General features: G+C 26.5%; 1 protein-coding gene across 1 annotated transcript in view; it reads right to left on the reverse strand.

The window, feature by feature from the left end:
* Positions 1 to 16,614, reverse strand: part of LOC119670013 (chromatin modification-related protein eaf-1) — a 30,045-nt gene that overhangs the window by 1,069 nt on the left and 12,362 nt on the right. The gene's annotated exons all lie outside the window — the stretch shown is intronic.

Genomic DNA, 16,614 nt, shown 5'->3' on the forward strand with positions numbered 1-16,614 from the left:
GTTATTATCAAGAATATAAAGTAAGATATACCTATAGATCTTTTGTGGGAGTTGACCTTAACGTAAAATTGAGTTCAGTATGTGTAATTTGATTATACATATTATTTTGAAGCTTTTTACAAAAACAATTGTAACAAATATTGTTTAACTTATATATTTATCACACAATTAATATTAATATTGTTTATTATCTTTATTATTTTCACTATTATCATAGTATAATTTATATATAGTATATATTTATATATACATACTAAATATATAAATAGTCCTATATATATAAAACTATACTATACTATAGTTTTATTTTTTAGTTAATCTCAAAACCACTTAAATTTTGTCTCCTTGGGAATATTTTTTAATAAAAAATAAATCTTCATTTGAAATATACACTTTTTAAAATCTCTCTAATATTTTAAATTTATTATTATTTATTAGGATTTATAATTTGTAATAATAATACATATTTACTTGAGCCCAAATAAGGGATATATATACTACTCATATATTAGTAAATATATCATTAATGTAGTAGAATCTAGTTTTAATTTGAAGTTACACATTTCCATTTAAGTGGTAAAAGCTCAATAAAAATTGATATAAAGCCACATATCAGAAAACTACTTTTTTAAAAAGAATACACATTTTTTAAAGTAACTCTCATATCTATTTAACATCAAAAGGGACCTTATGAGCAATGATCAACTCTACAGTAAAGCTGCATTTAAAAAAAAAACCCTTTAATAATTGTTAAAGATCTTTAACAACTTTGACCTAAAGAAAATCTATCCTTTAAAGATTATGAATAGTGATAATGTAGATATGGCGGAACATTACCTTTTTATTAATGTGTATAGAATGACACTTTAGTTTAAAGGTCAAGACGAACTTTTATAGTTTATAATATAGTGGTAAAATCTCTGAAAAATATAATAACTATATTTTGCTTTTGTTGGTTTTTTTTATTATTAATATTACTTCATTTGGTAATAACAAATAACTAAAAAATTTTAATAAGGGAATTATGAAGGATGTATGCTAATAAAGTAATCTTCATAATATAGTAGTTAGTATAATTAACTTATTGTTAGAGTAGTACACGTGGCCAATCATATCTTGCTTTGTACCAACAATTTTAGAGATATTTTTTATAACCAGAGCATATATCTTAGTTCAAGATTCAGTATTAAAGATTAAATTTTTTTGAATGCACGCTATGCTAGCTAAAGCTATAGTCATGAAGCAGATGTATTATTATTTTAAAAGAACATGTGTGCATAGTAAAATTAATATATATTAATATATCAATTTATATATATATCATGCTAAAATAATCATTTATTTTATGCTTTAAGGGAAAACCCTTCAGTTGCATCATTTTAGAACAAACTTAAAAACTTTAAATAGTAGCTTTATAGAGCTTTAAATAATAGTTTTATTAATATGTATTGTAATATTATTTATCACAATATATTTATTACAATCAAGAAATTAATTTAAATAATGGTCATAATTAATTATAGTTACTGACATTGCATGCATATAATTAGGTAGCATAATTAGGATTACACTAATTACCAAATTAACCAAAAAAAAACCATAATGTATAAAAATATATTGTATATATTATATTTTAAAATATTTATTTTTATAAATATTTTATGACCAAACATTTTTTAATATAGTGTTTTTACAGGCTAGTTGATCATTTTCTTATTGTTGTTTAAAATAATATTTAAGAAAAAAAAAAAGGATTTATTTTGCAATAATTTTAATTCAATCTATATTTCGACTTTAGTATAATGCTATACTCAGGATGTTAGAACAATATAATATTAAAATCAAAATCAAAATTCAAATATTAATATTATATTATGCGTATTTATTGAATGTATAATTAAGGCCGTGTGCGAGTTCGAGTAAATTGATGGTAAAATGAGGGAAATAGTAATTTATGTCCGTATGGCAGCGAATATTGGTATTTACCAGAATTTCGAGTAGGGTAAATTAGATAAAAATTAGGAGAAACCATTGTGAAAATTTTATAAGATGTTTAATAAATAAATAAATAAATAAATTTAAAAACTTTTAACCAAAAATAATAAATAAGTGCAATAAATTAATAAATAAATATTTTCGTAAGTGCAGTGCAAAAAATCCCTGGGAAATTTCAATTTACTTTAACTCAATTTACACGAACTCGCACACGGCCTATATAATATAGTTATAAAATATAAAATTAAAGAAAATTATTAGCAAAATACTTAAAATTCGATAACAATTACTTAAAAACGAATTTAATTAAATGACAATAAATAGAAATAATTTTATAAAGTTCTATCTAATATGCGAAATCACAATATAGAAACCCTAATATAATTTATAAATTAAATTTACTACGGGTACGATTTACCCTTTCCAAATTCTTTTCACTTAAAAAAAATTATTTTCTACTTGAATTTGCACTCAATTATATCCTTTTCAAAAATTTTTAAAAAAGGTATACCCCTTCCACTTCCCCTATTTGCCAAGTTCTTGCATTAAAAAACTGTCAAAGTACAAATAAACCCTTCAGCACTTCCTTGCTGTGTATCTTTTATTTTATTTTTGTTTATTTTTTTTTATATTTTTTTTTTTAATAGTAGTGTTGTGTTCTTACTGTTTTGATATCTTATGAGAAAAATGAAGATTGATGTAAATTAGCAATGCCATTGCATAAACAGACATATTATATAGCTTTTTGTATCTATCTGCAGACTCTATCTATCTATCTATCTAACGGTTAAAATTTGATGACATTTTGTTACTTTTTCCTTTCAAAATAATTACGTTAAAAGCTGAAACAAGGTTTCCTTTCAATAAAATAAAATCTCGAAACAACCGAAAATGTATGAAAGATCAATTTTTTTTTTAACTTTTTTTTATTTTGGGGTGGTTTTTAGAACATTTCTGGTAAAGATTCGGTTGAATCTCGTAATGAAATCGCTAATTAAAATTGTGTGACATATTTTTTAATTTGATTGGATTTTTATGTTAAATGTCAGCGAAGCTGTGAAATTATTTTTATTTATAGAATTTATTTTGTATATATGCGTTTACGCTGTTTAAGGATATGTATCGGCAGCACATATCTCTGACAGATTTACACGCTTAATTACCAGTTTGACGGAATTCTCTGGTTGGCATTTTTTAACCAAAAAAAAAAGTGGAAAAAGAAAAACATTTTCAAAAAAGGTCTAAAGGTTGTAGGTTAATTAAAATGTCAAATCTATATAAAATATTTGTATAGAAAGTATATACAGAAATATTCTTTGTGATAACATGGTTTATTTGTTTTTAATTTTACATTTGCATAATTTTTATTCGTAAAAAGATTTTTTTTTTTGGTATCTATTTAAAAAAATGATAAAACAATTTAGTAGGGTTTACAGAGAATTATTTTATGATTATGAATTACACTGTTTTTGTTTTTTGGCATTACCTTTTGTTTAAGTCAACCCAAATCCTATACGACTAACCTTTCATCTATTTAAATTTAATTCTTTTTATATGTAATCTGTTTGTTATAATTCGGTTAAATCAAATAACATAACATATGCAGATGATACCAATTGTTTAATAATAATGTGCACGTGCTTGAAAAATTTATATTTTAATATTGCAGTACATTCACATAAGTTTGTTTTTATTATAAGAAGACTGTGATACCACAATGGGCCATAATATGAGCTCAAGTGGGCTTTTTTGAAAACAAGGCCGCCACTTCAACCTACCTAACTTATAAGAAGAAACAATGGTCTAGCGTAACCTTTAAGATCTGTAATATTATTCCACAAAAAAATTTTTTCACTTAACCTATAAAAACAAATTTCAATGATAAAGCTAACCTCATGGCTTGGTTCCAGAGGGAGTTATAACAGAATAATAGTTATGATGATTATAAGAAATAATTCCAAGATCACTGATGATGAGTATTTGCAATACTCGAAACAGCTGTATGGTCAGCCAAAAATTTAATTAAACATAAAAAATATATTGTTGTTACAATTTACTAGTGTTCGAAACCTCTCCATTTGTGTATTTATATAGCCTTAACTAGTAACAAAAAAATAAATTATTAAAACAATAGTGATTAACATTTTTAACAAAACAAGAATTTAGAATTAGAATAACAAGATTAAATCATATTATATCATATTACATAATATCATACCACAATATATCGAATTATAATGGGGTGAATAATAGCATTATATCACAAGATATGAGTGGGGTGAATAGATGGTATTGATCGATACGTAAAATAGTCCTCAATAAGAGAGTGATAAATAAAGATCGTGATAATTGGAAACACAAAAATAAAACATTTGAATGGAATGCATTAGCAGTGATAACAATGATATCACATTATAACATTTTATATCATTGACCCGTTTCCGATTTTCCTTGTACACCTATTTGACAAAGGATTTTCACTACGTTATATGTCAATCAAGCTTAATTTTCGAGATTTCGGGTTTTAGAAGATAGAGTGTGAAAAGAGTGAAAATATCTTATGAAAATATTGCGAGAATATAACATTTGAAAGGACTTATTAACCGGTGCGTTATGCAAATACTGTATGCGATAATAGAATATAGACTCTGGTGTATTGCTTTATGCAGTTTCATATATCTCATAAAGCGTTTTACCAAATGATTATACTACATTTTATAGTACATTAACTTAGATAATTGTTTCAATTTTAATTGAATATAATAGATACTGAACAGTTTTATTAATTGTAAGGTTAATTTTGTTTATCAAAACGATGAAAAGAATGGTTATATTCCACGCATCGAATTATTTTCCAATCTACCGTACTCTCTAGATTTGCCCCCAGTGAGAGCAGTGTTTCTAAAGACATCAAAAAGATGTTTTAAGAATTTTGCTCAAATGCAAAAAAGATTAGCGAAGTTGAGGTCTACTTTGAATTGTTGAGGTCTAATTTGAAATTGTTGTAGAAAAAGACATCAAATGAATTCGGTTTAACTGAAAAAAAGATTGGAGAAACAAAGATCTACTTTGAGAGCACAACAGAATTGTTCTAGAAAAGGATATTAAAAACTAAATGGACCATTTTTATAATCCCTTTTGAAGAAAATTACATTGCCCAACAGAGTTGAATTTTTAATAACAATACTATTTGATACATTAGACCTGAGAACTATTAAGTGATGTGCTATATATGTAAAGTAAAAATATTTAATTGCAAAAAAATATATGTTCTGTGATAACAGTACTCCATTCCACTAATATCAAAATTTTCTAGATCATCATAGCATAGGTATCTATATGAACTGTAAAACTCAGCCAGAAACATAATTATATATATATATAAAATATATAATATATAAATATACATATATATAAAATATATAATATATAATTATATATATATATATAATATATAAGTGCATATATATATATATATAAAATATATAATTACATATATATATATATAAAATATATAAATGCATATATATATATATAAAATATATAATATATAATTACATATATATATATATAAAATATATAATATATAATTACATATATATATTATATATATATATATATAAATATGTTAAAAAATATATATTCTATATATCGCTTTGCTCTTTTTTACTGGGAGCCTATATATGTCATCTGTCTATCCTTTAATTTTGTCTTTTGAAATTTATAATCATTGTCGATATCAGCATAGCGTATGTAAACTGGATAACTTTAGTTAGTTACAAACAAGTACATTGATATTGATATTCAGATGTCTGAGTTGGTGAATCAGCACCTTTACTCTATTTTATCTGTGGACAATTTTAAGTCACACTAAATACGGGGCTTTACGGGGCTTTATAATATGATGGATCTGATATATTTGTATCTGCCTGTGTTTATCAAATTTCGCTGTATTTTTAGGATACTGAGTGTTGGATTATTATGACTGTCAATTGTATTGAACAGTTTCAGAGCACGAGCTTTAATGTATTTTTCAGCTGAATCCACTCTCAGATCTCTGTGGATATCGGCTCCTCTTACATACCATGGGGCGTTAACCAGTTTTCTTAAGGCAATATTTTGTAGTGCTCCTTTCTACTGGGAGCCTATATCTATCATCTGTCCATGTGCTATTATTATTTCTAGAGATTTATAATCTTTATCGAGATTATCATGGCGGTGTTTTTTTTTTTGGTTTAAAAGATTAAACATATAATGTTTAAAACATATAAAATAGATTTATTATTAAAAATACTTTTTCTTAACAATTATGTATTATATAAAACCATTACTAATTACTAACAAAAGATATTTAAATGTTTTTTTTAAGCATTTCAGTAAAGCGATTCGAAATTATAATCTCAAATCAGTCATTAACTGTAATTAAAACTTGATTCACGTAATAAAAAATGAAATAATAAAAATAACAAAAAAAAAAGTCAAAAATTATAATTAATCTGTATTTGCAGTATTTTTCTTCTTATTATTAAAATTATTAAGAAAAAAATAAAAAAATAAAAAAATTAAAAAATTAAAAAAACATCATACGTCTGTCGTAAAGATAAAAGTGAATTTCAACGAACTTCAAAACAAAACAAAAAACCTCAAAGAAAAAAATGAATCGAATTAGATTCAAACTGAAAATCTATTATTAAAATGACACAGATATAGAAATAAATCTTTAATCCAATTAAACTATTGTATATCATTATGTATATGTGTATAATAATTATATTTGAGAATATGTATATCCATATGTATCTGTGTTGCTGTATCTGTGCATGTTGCGCTAAGAATTATTAGCTCAACCAAAAAACCACTTGGTTTCATTTTCAATTTTTTCAGTATTATTTTTTTTTTTTTAATTTTTAATTCAAAGTAATTTTGAAACTAGAAAACATATATTATGTGTTTTTTTTTCTTCTAAAATTTTAAATTTCGTTCATCCTAACAACAAATCTACTACAAACCAACGTGTGTGCATAGATACAAAAGTTATAAAAAACAACAACAAAGGCGATAAAGATACACCTTTTTTTCAGTGAAATAAACAACAGTTTGTTACGTTGTATTTGTAAGCTAACAGCATCCCAATAAATACAATGACAACAACAATAACAATTACAACAACAATATCAGTAATAATAATAGTTACGACTATGCATGCTATACTATATATTGTATGATCTTCACCAACAACACACACCCTGTTTGGTATTTTATTTCTTTCCTTGATTTAGATTTCGAATTTGAAGCGCATACAGCGAGGCAGTAATAATGACGAGCGCATGGATATACTTAGATACTCTCGTTGTTAGATACGAATAGATAGATACATTCATACAACGTTACATGGACGGACAAATATTTAGAGTTTTTGATAGCTGTTGGTTTATAATATTAGACCCCTTTGCACAAGCGTGTGAAATTATAGAAAATAAATTTTATAATCTTAAGCAACTCTCAACGAATTTAATTTGTTGTTGTTGTTGTTGTTGTTGTCGTTATGTAGTTATTGTTGTTATTGTTTTAAGTTTATTGCCGATGTTATTGTTGCTGTTGCTGTTGCTGCTGATGTTGATTTTAATGCTGATGTTGTCGTTTATTTTCTGTTGTTGTAGTTGTTGTTTTTATTTTCTTAATCTGCATCAGCATATCTATGTAATTAGCGCAACTAGCAAGAGAATATTTTATGCGGTCAAAAGCATTTTCGAAATATCCTACGAAATATTTATATGACACATTATTATGTATACCAAACTATATTAACTAATATTAAAATTAAAACATAGAAAAAACTACAAATTATTTAAGTGTAACTTAACAGTTTGTGAGCCCTTCTATGACTCATAGGAGTCCTTTATATAGACTTAATAGGACTATACTCCCCGAGAAGGCCTATGGAATTCTCTAACTCCGATAGTTAATAAATTCGATAGGAGTTAAAGAAAATCATAAACTATCTATCTTGCCATATATAAACAAAAGAGTTGGAAACTTTATATAACAAAAAATCGAATAAAATATTAGTAATGTGTTCACTTATTAAGTCACTGTAGGTCACAGTTTCTGCACACTTTCTTCAGTCTAACTAATAGATTTGTATAAAAATTTATAAATTCGTAATTTTAATCCAAAAAAAATTAAATTTATTTAAAAAAAATTGATTTCGTTTATTATATACCAGTAGACTGACCGACACACTGTAATGAATTGACAATATCTCGATAGGATACACCCAATATGGCGATAGGCACATCCGCCATCATAATGAGTACTCTCTTAAGTACAGGTTAGATAAACAAGAGTAAAGTGGTAACCATCTGCTCTGTCAAAAGTATCTCAATTTTGGAATTTTAATTCTTAAAATATCTATTCAATTTCATTAGCATAAGCATTAAAGACGTTCTTCAATGTCTTCTTTAATAAGACGACAAAGTGGTTTTCGGATCGTGTTTTTTTGAAACAATTAGTATACTCATATATATAAATTGTGCTGTTGAATGAGTCAATTTTTTAGGGTCTAAGTGACCCAATCTTATTGCAAGACGAGTTGATAATTATTTAATAAAATATTAATTTGTTATTTACCAATAGCCCAATATAACCGCCGGACTGATAGGGTAGCGTCTTAATATTAGATACACTAGATACAATATTGGATACGATTAGGAACTGTCTCCAAAGACTACTGTCATAGTTACAGGGCAGAAGAAAAATTTAATATTAATCGTTTATTTTGTCATTGCCGTCACTTTCTAAAAGGCACACATCCATTCTGAGCTCTGTCCGATATCATTAATGTAGGTATTAACATATAGTCTTATTTGCTTAATTAAATCGTTGAAGTGATCATCTTCATATCCGTTCAAATTGGGTTTTTCAAGAAATAGTTAACATATCCATATACATATAGTGCGATTTAACAGTGGATTTAAAAAAATGATGGTTCAAATAGTGCAATTAGTTCAAAATCCAAAAAGAGTTTTAAGCTTCAAGAAAGGGTGATTAAATAGTCATTTAATTTCATATTAATTTTGCTATAGCTATGTAAATAAGTAAGTTAAGTAGGAATGCATTTACGTGTATTGAGAATTAATATAAGATGATTAGATGATTACTATAGTCGTCAGCTGGTTTTAATTGAAATAAAATTAAAAATGTACCAAATGTATCTTTAAGACCGCACTTGATTAGTATATCTCAGAAATAGAGCTTCAAGCATTACAAGAATCCTTCAAACATTTTCCCTGCAATCCTTCTACGTATTTAGCGAACCACTGGGTGTAAACCGGGCAGCTTTAACTTTTTTAATTAATTTAATTAGTTTTAATTTAATTTAATTAAATGCAAATAAGAGTCGGTTCTATTGCAAAAAAATTTAAACGAGAAAAATCGAAACATTTAATAAATTTAACATTTAATGTTATTTTAATATGTATGAAAACGAAAAAGAAACGAACAATTTGTGAATCATTTGTGCCGATATTTTCAAATGTTGAATTATCCTTACAACCCTCATTTATTGCATTCTGAATGCAAATATAATTTCACTCAATGCTTATGATTTATATCTTCCTTTTTTATTGTTAGTGAAAACCCATGAAATATTTACGAGGGCCTTCAGTGTGCAGTCTCTTTTGCTAATTTGATATATCCTTTTTGTTATTCTATAAGAGTTTTTTTTTATTGTGGGGGAGTGTATGCAAGAGTGCATTATCAATTTATATTTGCGCATTAAGTGCTTGACCATATGTTTGAGTTCAAAACAGCAATAAATTTGGTATAAATGCTTATAAAGTAAGTAGACCTCTTATAAAAGTTACTAGTAAAACCGGTAGCCAGAAAACAAACATTTTGCACACGACTTATTTATTGTTTCAAGAAAAATAACCACAAAAGAGAAACATGGAACAGTTTTATCATCAATGCAGAATGTTATTAAGTGCTATTAGCTAGCACTTCTTTATTTTTTTCTATATTTTAGTACGTTCAGCTGATACTCTGGCTTTTGTTTATTTTAATATGTATAGTAAATGTATTTAAACTAAGTTGATCGTTGACTGCATGCGTGAAAGAAGTGAAAAGGTTTATTTCGTGATTACTTTGAGTTTAATTAAGATAAACAATTTATCTGTAGAGCTATATTTTTAAATTATGACCTTATTACTTAAGTAATGATATTGAGAATTATTATTTTCTCTTCATAACGTTAAAACTTATCATAGTAAGAATAGTATGCAAGCAATTATAGAAAAATACTATAAGCACTAATGTAGCTAGTGATGGATTTTGCTGGTTTCCTGGATATCGAAAATTAAACAACATAGCAGTTAAGTTAATCAGATGACGTTCTGAAATGCACATAAATGAGGCCGACTCATGGATATAAACCGCGATGTGTGAACTATTTAGAAGCATAGAAGAATATACCATTGCGGTGAAAAATGACTTGTGAAATAATCACAAGGTTTTAGGTTTTGATAAAGCTAGAACGTTATCGCCTAGATTAGAAGGGAATAATATGAAAAGAGTTTCAGACTTCAGCAACCATGCATCTTATGTACTTATTGCAGTGCTAATGAAGCAATGTGCCATTGCACATATGCTTTAACGGTGGGGTTTTCTGACAAGTCAACTATGTATGAGTTTAAATGTTGGAGATGAAATAAAATCAATTAATCACTTTCTTCTATGTCTTTGTCCGGAACTACAGATGAAACGAATTCAAGGTATTGATGATCCTAAAAAGTATCGATTATATATTTGTGAAATATAATTAAAGAGATTCTCTCTTATTATGACTCATTATGACCTACAAAACTTTGAAACAGTATAAAGATTGAGGTATTGAATATTGAAGCATTGGTAACAAATTAAATTGTTTTACATCTATATGTAATTATTGGATCTCTGTTTAAACAAAGCACTTTATAATTTTTGTTAGTACTATGTGCCCAAAAATTTTATTGGCATTATATGTACTAGAAAAGATATAACTATATGTATAAATGGGAACCACCGATGTCTATGCTGTGAAATATTAATAACCATAATATAAATATTGGATTTAGCCCAAATGTTCAAAGCTGGAAATCTAAAATGGGTCGATAGGCTTTCTTAAGTTAAATGCATTGAAAATGATACTATCTATTAATGAGGTTTTTCTTCCATTCGATATAAAGATTACAAAAAATTCTAAATAGTACAAAGCGAATTTCTCCTGTAAATGATTTTAAATCCGTTTATAACTTATTTACTATAACGAAGTTTCATTTCGAAACTAGATACATGCATATTAGTTTTTCAACCTGTTGTTATTCTTATTGTCTTTAGTCCGTTTTTCTAGCTAATTTTTAAGCTATTGGTATTATTAAATTGGTATTGTTAAAATATCTTTAATTCGTCAATTTAGGTAAATAGTGTACTAGATATTAAAAATTTAAAATATATAAATTATAACAATGAAATTGTATATAATATGGCGAAATGTTTATACAACTGAATTATATACTCTTTATCTCATTGAATATATATTCAAATCATAATCATTATATTTCTACTTCATACATTTGTATTATAGTACTCTATACATTATCATAAATATTATCTTAAGATTTATTTTTTAACTGCCATCTAATGAACAAATCATGCAGATTAAAAATATGTAGCTCTAAAAAAAATAAACAAAATACCATGTATCTACAAAAAAAATTGCTAAAGCTACTTATTAGCTTTTAGAGTTGTTATTTTGTATTTTCGTTGTATCCACGTTGATGCCCTGATTTTGTCTTAATTTCGTAGAAAAAAATATTGCTCACTGATATAGGACAATCTTATCTTTTGGCACACAGATGTTCATCTCTTGTCTTTCTACTACTATTTAAACGGAAATTCGTTAATATTAAAACTATTTTAATAACTTGAATTTTTATTATTATTACAATTTTTCACAATGAAACAGTATATGTTTTATAAAAAAATATTTATAATTGTATTAATATGCTAATATCTTCTGAATTTTATAACAATTCAAGAGTTTTTCAAATTTAAATGTTGGTAAAAAGTTGATGGAAATAGTTATAAAAAAATGTTTAAAAAAATTGACACCTAAAGTGATACCCTTGTACCCTTGGAGTAAAATTATTTAAATATAAAACATGAAATTTATATAAATATGTGCCCTTCAGAGCACTTCATTAAGATATGGAGTGTTATTTTATGTGCTGAGGGACAACAATTTATATTGGAACATCATAGTGTTACCTTAGTTATTGCCTTTGACAACAATGGAATAATTAAACATAAATGTATAATCAAAATTTTGACAGCAAGAAGAATATATTGAGAATATATTATAAGCTTTGATAACAAAAAAAATGCATGTCAACATATATAATGCATGTATAATACTTCCGACAGAAAGCAGATATACATATACAAATTAAATACTTGAGAGTAAATTTATAGTAATGACCAAAAAGGATAAATTTGTTATAAATATTATTAAATAATCAATATTTAAATTCAAAAGAGTTTTAAAATTTATACAAATTAATAAAATGAAAATAAGTTCAAACTTAAAAACTTTCATTTAAAATGAAATTCAGTATGTAACGCAATTATTATTAAACAATTAAATTAACATCAGCATGGTTATAAAATATTTATATAGTAATTAATTTACAAGATAAAGAAAATAACAAAACTCTATGGTAACCAAACCTACTTGCAAACTACCCCCAAAAACTAATGGTTACTATCTTTTAAAAGCTCAAGTCTAGAAGATTAGATCGACCAAAGAAGTCAATGTTCAATGCAAAGGAAATGTCAAAAGACATGTTATGTGCATACTTTCTTAATCAAGGGCTTTGATAAATGATTTTGATATGAATAAATGTGTGTAGGACATAGCCAAATATCTTATAAACCTATTAACAAATTAGAGCCCATCTAACACCTCTGCTGTTCTTTGGGTCACAGCATCTGAAAAATTGGAAAATATAATTTCACATCAAATGAAATTAAATTCTGTCCGCCATAATACTCTCTCTAAAGAAGCTATCCTCTATTGGTTCAGACAGCCGAAGCTGTGGGCCCTGACACAGATACCATATTACACCTGCAATAAAACGCACTTATACTATTTAATGCATTTTAATCGCCTTTAACGACAAGTATCCCTTAGCTCATGAATATTCTAACCCCAATCTCACAATAATTTATTACTGACTATGCAAAAAATCAGATGATCTCGTAAAGGTGACGAAACAAAGAGGCACTGGCACCCATTTGACAACCAAAGAATCGTACTACAAGGTGATCGATAATAATCTGAGGGCTTATATTCGTGATCTAGTACCAATTATAATTTCTTTCAATTAATTAAAAATTTAAGCAACGACAAGTGTCACAAATATTTTACTATCCCTTCTGTTGTCCCAAATTTGGAAAACTGCAGAATATCTTACAGGATAACAAGTGATCAATGTTATGCTTAAAGGAAATTCCGAATTAAAAACAAAATCTACAAAAATTCAGATCCCTCAAAACAGTTATATCAGTTAACAAAGACTATAAAATTAAATAATGGAAAAAAAAAACAAAAAAAGGAATGAAATATGTGAAAAATGTAAGAAATGCTTTAGAAGACAATTTAGAAATATTGTATAAACAGGAAAGAAAGGAAACCAAAAAAAGTTATCTTTTATAAAATCCTAAAAAAAATCTCAAAAAAAATAAAAACTCAGTTACAAAAACAAAATAAACTAGAAAGAAAACACAACTAAAATATAGAATTGAAGTTTAAAAAATATTTGCCAAATGGCTCAAAGCCAGAAACACTACACATTCACGTATATGCAACATAATTATACAAGTATATATGTATGTATGTATATACATTTATAAAACCAAGATATTAAGGAAGAACAGTCAGAAAAAAAAATAAATTTTACTTTATCAGAAACTGAAAAAAAAATACAAAACACAACAACAACTACAAAAATCTAAGTAAATTATGTGCTTTTTAAAAACAGAAAAAATAAAAAAAGCCAAAAAAAATTTATAAAAACATAAATAAATAAAAATAAATTTTAAATACAACAATAATGAAATAAAAAACTATGAATCATTGTTATTGTTGTTGTTACACATTTGCTTTTGTCGTTATGTTGTTGGTATCTTATTTTGGTAAAAAGATTTCTAAATAACCAAAAAAATTCTTCAAGGATTACACAAAACAACACATTCTTAAGTGTTTTGCTTGCATATGTTTTGAATGTATGCGTGTTATTTATTGTAAATGTTCACAAAAATTGTCTTCGTATAGAATATCTGTTTATATGTATTGTTTCGTGTAGCTGCATCTTCTTCAATTAAACAATACAGAAGCAGCAACAACAACAAAACCAACATAACAGCAGTACAACATAAAAGGTACCAAAATCTACCTGAGTTTTCTCATATGATCAGTCGAGACTCGGCTCGCTAACGAATTTAAACGAGCCAAACGAAATAATAATGAAACGAAGAAGAAGAAAAAGAATACGACGAGCTACGACGTACGTATGATCAACCAGCAAAATAACAACAGCAACAGCAAAATAATAACAACAACAAACATAAAACAACAACAAAACGTTTCTTAAGCCCCGAAAAAGCAAATGTCGTTCAAAATGAACTAAAGAAATACACAAAAACAAAAACAAAAAAAAATCAAAAATCAAATTAAATGAAATGAAACCGAAATTTTTATGTACTCGCCTCTGAAGCGCATTTCGGTTCCAACACAACAACAATAAAGCCTTAAAATATGAACATTAAAACCAGTTTTGTTTTTGTGGTTCCTAAATACCAATACCAATAGCTTTATATAGTGTCTTTACATTGTATGTGTGTGTGCACATATCAAGGCATATATTTGCATGTTTATGGTTTATGATTTTTGGAAACAATTAATGCAATAAAATTTATGCACATTAATTGAATGTGACAAACTTTAATGCAGTTTTCGGACGTGGGATATTCAGACTTGCTTTAATTAAAAAAAACAAGCTTCTAAGCATTTGCACATAATATATATGTGTATGAGTATCTGATCACGTTTTTTTTTGTCAAATAACCCAAACGTTTGCAAAAATGTTCCTTATATTTATAATCATGCAACAGTTTCGATTAGTACACAGAAATATACTTAACCTAAGATTATATATCCGACACAATAAGATCGAACGAAACCTTATTATAAGATAAGTTTTTCTACAATTAAGTCTCCGATACAAAATTATATATTTTCCGATAGACGTAACCGTAAAATTTAGTCCTCTTACGTGTACTACAAACGAACGATAGAAAGAAAGAAATTCTGCCGAATTACCTGACGAGGTAAATCAATATACGTGCTTATCTGACCTAGAACTACTATAACACATCACTCAGTAAGTCTCCAGTTTAGCTTAGAAAACCAAATCTAAATCTGTGTTTTCATATAAACAGGAAATATTGTATATAGATAATAAAACTAAATCTCAATCTAAGTTCTCTTCTGAACAAGATCTATATATTATATTACATCACTCAATATGTGTTCCTATCTAAACTAGAATTTTTTAATACTTCATTCAATATATCTCTGATCTAGCTAAGAAACAAAAATATTTTAAAATATTCGACTTCATTCTTTGGTCTACTCTCCTTCAAAAGTGCAGAACTGTATTTCGATACCAATTCTTTAGAACAATTTATCTTTGCGCTGAAAATAAGTATAACTTTCGGCAAACATTTCTTTAGTTAAACAAAATTGGTTTTACTGAGTGCTAGATCTCAAGAGTACGATGGTTGGGAAAACATTTTTAAAAGTAATTTGTTAGTTTTAACCATTATTTTTGTAGATTTGTAAAAAATGGTTACAAGGACTTCATATCGGTTATATAAAAGTTTTAATAAAAAAATACAATTCGGAAATTTTATCTCTTTCCGCTGCAAAAGTAGGTATTAATATCAGTACGTTATAATGTATTTATTTTCAAAAATGTAAATTATGGAACCCACCTTACTTGCTCTTAACGTTTTGAAATCATCGCGACAGCTCAAAGTGGAACTAAAAAAATTGAGCATTGCTTATAAGCTAGGTGCAAATCTCTTTTGAGGAATTACGAGCTATCAATAAATTACCAGATCAATAAAATTATGAAGTTTACTACTAATTTTTGCATCAAAACAACTCTCATTTGTGGCTTTAAAACTTGAAAACATAAAAAGCATCTAAAATTTAATTTTAAAATTTAAATACTACCAATTCGATGGCCACAAGAAGTTTCCCATACAGAACTATAGTATGCTGAAACACCCCAACAAATACATTGCAAAAAAAGTCCTATCTTGGTACATGTAAGGTAGCAGGATTGCTGGTGTACTGGTTATAATGTGGAAATATAGCAGTAGAAAAATATAACAATAGAGACAAATTTGGAAAGAGCATTTTTATTATATAATGATGTATAATATATAGAAGAATGCACAAAGGAGTGAAGTTTTAAAGATTCTTCATGGCCGTGAGCCTCAAAATAAGAAATGGAT

The sequence above is a fragment of the Teleopsis dalmanni genome, chromosome 1 (genome assembly GCF_002237135.1).
Source record: "Teleopsis dalmanni isolate 2A chromosome 1, ASM223713v2, whole genome shotgun sequence".
In the NCBI taxonomy this organism is placed as follows: Eukaryota; Metazoa; Arthropoda; class Insecta; order Diptera; family Diopsidae; genus Teleopsis; species Teleopsis dalmanni.